General features: G+C 45.6%; 1 protein-coding gene across 1 annotated transcript in view; it reads right to left on the bottom strand.

The window, feature by feature from the left end:
• The window catches only part of LOC135519850 (F-actin-uncapping protein LRRC16A-like), a gene marked incomplete at its 3' end in the record, with an annotated part of 51,002 nt that overhangs the window by 41,116 nt on the left and 4,657 nt on the right, over positions 1-5,229 (bottom strand). The gene's annotated exons all lie outside the window — the stretch shown is intronic.

Consider the following 5,229-nt stretch of genomic DNA (forward strand, 5'->3'; position numbering starts at 1 on the left):
CCCTTTTACAGTAACCCAGCCTAAACCCTAACCCTTATACAGTAACCTCAGCCTAAACCCTAACCCTTTTACAGTAACCTCAGCCTAAACCCTTTTACAGTAACCCAGCCTAAACCCTAACCCTTATACAGTAACCTCAGCCTAAAACCTAACCCTTTTACAGTAACCTCAGCCTAAAACCTAACCCTTTACAGTAACCCAGCCTAAACCCTAACCCTTTCACAATAACCTCCGCATAAACCCTAACCCTTTACAGTAACCCAGCCTAAACCCTAACCCTTTTACAGTAACCCAGCCTAAACCCTTTTACAGTAACCTCAGCCTAAACCAACCATTTTACAGTAACCCAGCCTAAACCCTAACCCTTTTACAGTAACCTCAGCCTAAACCCTAACCCTTTCACAGTAACCCAGCCTAAACCCTTTTACAGTAACCTCAGCCTAAACCCTAACCCTTTTACAGTAACCCAGCCTAAACCCTTTCACAGTAACCTCAGCCTAAACCCTAACCATTTTACAGTAACCTCACCCTAAACCCTAACCCTTATACAGTAACCCAGCCTAAACCCTAACCCTTTCACAGTAACCCAGCCTAAACCCTAACCCTTTACAGAAACCCAGCCTAAACCCTAACCATTTTACAGTAACCCAGCCTAAACCCTAACCCTTATACAGTAACCTCAGCCTAAACCCTAACCATTTTACAGTAACCTCAGCCTAAACCCTAGACCCTTTTACAGTAACCCAGCCTAAACCCTTACCCTTTACAGTAACCTCAGCCTAAAACCTAACACTTTACAGTAACCTCAGCCTAAACCCTAACCCTTTTACAGTAACCCCAGCCTAAACCCTAACCCTTTTACAGTAACCTCAGCCTAAACACTAACCCTTTACAGTAACCCAGCCTAAACCCTAACCCTTTACAGTAACCTCAGCCTAAACCCTAACCCTTTTACAGTAACCTCAGCCTAAACCCTAACCCTTTTACAGTAACCTCAGCCTAAACCCTAACCCTTTTACAGTAACCCAGCCTAAACTCTAACCCTTTTACAGTAACCCAGCCTAAACTCTAACCCTTTTACAGTAACCCAGCCTAAACCCTAACCCTTTTACAGTAACCCAGCCTAAACCCTTTTACAGTAACCTCAGCCTAAACCCTAACCCTTTACAGTAACCTCAGCCTAAACCCTAACCCTTTTACAGTAACCTCAGCCTAAACCCTAACCCTTATACAGTAACCTCAGCCTAAACCCTTTTACAGTAACCTCAGCCTAAACCAACCCTTTTACAGTAACCCAGCCTAACCCCTAACCCTTTTACAGTAACCTCAGCCTAAACCCTAACCCTTTCACAGTAACCCAGCCTAAACCCTTTTACAGTAACCTCAGCCTAAACCCTAACCCTTTTACAGTAACCCAGCCTAAACCCTTTCACAGTAACCTCAGCCTAAACCCTAACCATTTTACAGTAACCTCAGCCTAAACCCTAACCCTTTCACAGTAACCCAGCCTAAACCCTTTTACAGTAACCTCAGCCTAAACCCTAACCATTTTACAGTAACCTCAGCCTAAACCCTAACCCTTATACAGTAACCTCAGCCTAAACCCTAACCATTTTACAGTAACCTCAGCCTAAACCCTAACCCTTATACAGTAACCCAGCCTAAACCCTAACCCTTTCACAGTAACCCAGCCTAAACCCTAACCCTTTACAGAAACCCAGCCTAAACCCTAACCATTTTACAGTAACCCAGCCTAAACCCTAACCCTTATACAGTAACCTCAGCCTAAACCCTAACCATTTTACAGTAACCTCAGCCTAAACCCTAACCCTTTTACAGTAACCCAGCCTAAACCCTTACCCTTTTACAGTAACCCAGCCTAAACCCTTACCCTTTACAGTAACCTCAGCCTAAACCCTAACCCTTTACAGTAACCTCAGCCTAAACCCTAACCCTTTTACAGTAACCCCAGCCTAAACCCTAACCCTTTTACAGTAACCTCAGCCTAAACACTAACCCTTTACAGTAACCCAGCCTAAACCCTAACCCTTTACAGTAACCTCAGCCTAAACCCTAACCCTTTTACAGTAACCTCAGCCTAAACCCTAACCCTTTTACAGTAACCTCAGCCTAAACCCTAACCCTTTACAGTAACCCAGCCTAAACTCTAACCCTTTTACAGTAACCCAGCCTAAACCCTAACCCTTTTACAGTAACCCAGCCTAAACCCTTTTACAGTAACCTCAGCCTAAACCCTAACCCTTTACAGTAACCTCAGCCTAAACCCTAACCCTTTTACAGTAACCTCAGCCTAAACCCTAACCCTTATACAGTAACCTCAGCCTAAACCCTTTTACAGTAACCTCAGCCTAAACCCTTTTACAGTAACCTCAGCCTAAACCCTAACCCTTATACAGTAACCCAGCCTAAACCCTAACCCTTTACAGTAACCTCAGCCTACACCCTAACCCTTTTACAGTAACCTCAGCCTAAACCCTAACCCTTATACAGTAACCTCAGCCTAAACCCTTTTACAGTAACCTCAGCCAACACCCTAACCCTTTCACAGTAACCTCAGCCTAAACTCTAAGAGCAAGCAGAAACAAAAGCACAGTGGCCAGGACAAACTAGAGAGGAACCCGTCGGAGAGGGAAGGCGGCCCAAGAAGACTCAGTCTCCACAATGCCAATCTATACTCCCATGAGAAGAAAAAACACCTGTGAAAGTTATTCCTCTCGTTAGACTCGTTCTCTTTGACAGGCGTCTTGACTTTGAGCTTAGAAACAGTAAAACGTGAGAAAATGTACATCACTTCAAAAAGCAACTACATGATTGGCCCAAATTTCATACCTTTTTACAGCTTGGCAGCTCAAGTCTTCATCACTATGACTTGGATCTCATTAAACTACGTTCACAGACACAGCGCCTCTCAGCAGGGAAATCAATTAACATAGGATCATTTTTTGCCTGACATTTCACATTTCTGGGGGGATTTTCCTGGACATTGTAAATGAAATAAATGGGTGCCTCAGATATCCAAATGCAAAGCCTACAACTGGGATGAAATGCAGACAGATTTAGAGGCACAGCGTCAAGGTCAAAGCTTAACGTCAAGCCTTTAAAAACATCCCATCTCTGCTCAGCAGGGAGCTGCATGTAGATTGACTAGATTTGAAACCATTTGGTCTGTTTTGACTTGACTACTAAAAGACCTTGACCAGAGATTATAGCCACAGTTCACACAGCTAACTGAAGAATAGCTTAGTATCCAGCTGGTTTGGTAGAGGGGAGAGTGAGACGAGGGGAGAAGGGGAGGGGGAGACGGGGGGAGGGGGGAGAGTGAGACGAGGGGAGGGGGAGACGGGGGCGTGGGAGAGTGAGATGAGGGGAGAAGGGGAGGGGAGACGGGGGAGAGTGAGACGAGGGGAGACGGGGTGAGGGGGAGAGTGAGACGAGGGGAGGGGGAGACAGGGGAGGGGAGACGGGGGATGGGGAGAGTGAGATGAGGGGAGACGGGGGAGGGGGGAGGGGGAGACGGGGGGAGGGGGAGAGTGAGACGAGGGGAGGGGGGGAGTGAGACGAGGGGAGGGGGAGACGGGGAGGGGGAAGTGGGGACGAGGGGAGGGAGAGACGAGGGGAGGGGAAGATGGGGGGGGAGAGGAGAGAGTGAGGGGGACGAGGGGAGGGGGGGAGGGAGAGTGAGACGAGGGTAGGGGAGGGGAGAGGGGGAAGTGAGACGAGGGGAGGGGGAGACGAGGGGAGGGGTTCAGATGGGGGAGAGATAAACTACTGACTCTGTTCTGTGGTTCAGAGTTAAACTACTGACTCTGTTCTGTCTGGTTCAGGGATAAACTACTGACTCTGTTCTGTGGAGAGTTAAACTACTGACTCTGTTCTGTCTGGTTCAGAGGACTCTGTTCTGTCTGGTTCAGAGTGAACTACTGACTCTGTTCTGTCTGGTTCAGAGTTAAACTACTGACTCTGTTCTGTCTGGTTCAGAGTAAAACTACTGAGAGTTAAACTACTGGTTCAGAGATAAACTACTGACTCTGTTCTGTCTGGTTCAGAGATAAACTACTGACTCTGTTCTGTCTGGTTCAGAGTTAAACTACTGACTCTGTTCTGTCTGGTTCAGAGATAAACTACTGACTCTGTTCTGTCTGTCTGGTTCAGAGTTAAACTACTGACTCTGTTCTGTCTGGTTCAGAGAAAACTACTGACTCTGTTCTGTCTGGTTCAGAGTTAAACTACTGACTCTGTTCTGTCTGGTTCAGAGTTAAACTACTGACTCTGTTCTGTCTGGTTCAGAGTAAAACTACTGACTCTGTTCTGTCTGGTTCAGAGTTACTGACTCTGTTCTGTTTGGTTCAGAGTTAAACTACTGACTCTGTTCTGTCTGGTTCAGAGTTAAACTACTGACTCTGTTCTGTCTGGTTCAGAGTAAACTAAACTACTGACTCTGTTCTGTCTGGTTCAGAGATAAACTACTGACTCTGTTCTGTTTGGTTCAGAGTTAAACTACTGACTCTGTTCTGTCTGGTTCAGAGTGACTCTGTTCTGTCTGGTTCAGAGTAAACTACTGACTCTGTTCTGTCTGGTTCAGAGATAATCTACTGACTCTGTTCTGTTTGGTTCAGAGATAAACTACTGACTCTGTTCTGTCTGGTTCAGAGATAAACTACTGACTCTGTTCTGTCTGGTTCAGAGTTAAACTACTGACTCTGTTCTGTTTGGTTCAGAGTTAAACTACTGACTCTGTTCTGTCTGGTTCAGAGTTAAACTACTGACTCTGTTCTGTCTGGTTCTGACTCTGTTCTGTTTGGTTCAGAGTTAAACTACTGACTCTGTTCTGTCTGGTTCAGAGATAAACTACTGACTCTGTTCTGTCTGGTTCAGAGATAAACTACTGACTCTGTTCTGTCTGGTTCAGAGTTAAACTACTGACTCTGTTCTGTCTGGTTCAGAGTTAAACTACTGACTCTGTTCTGTCTGGTTCAGAGTAAAACTACTGACTCTGTTCTGTCTGGTTCAGAGATAATCTACTGACTCTGTTCTGTTTGGTTCAGAGATAAACTACTGACTCTGTTCTGTCTGGTTCAGAGATAAACTACTGACTCTGTTCTGTCTGGTTCAGAGTTAAACTACTGACTCTGTTCTGTTTGGTTCAGAGTTAAACTACTGACTCTGTTCTGTCTGGTTCAGAGTTAAACTACTGACTCTGTTCTGTCT

The sequence above is a fragment of the Oncorhynchus masou genome, chromosome 29 (genome assembly GCF_036934945.1).
Source record: "Oncorhynchus masou masou isolate Uvic2021 chromosome 29, UVic_Omas_1.1, whole genome shotgun sequence".
Taxonomy (NCBI): domain Eukaryota; kingdom Metazoa; phylum Chordata; class Actinopteri; order Salmoniformes; family Salmonidae; genus Oncorhynchus; species Oncorhynchus masou.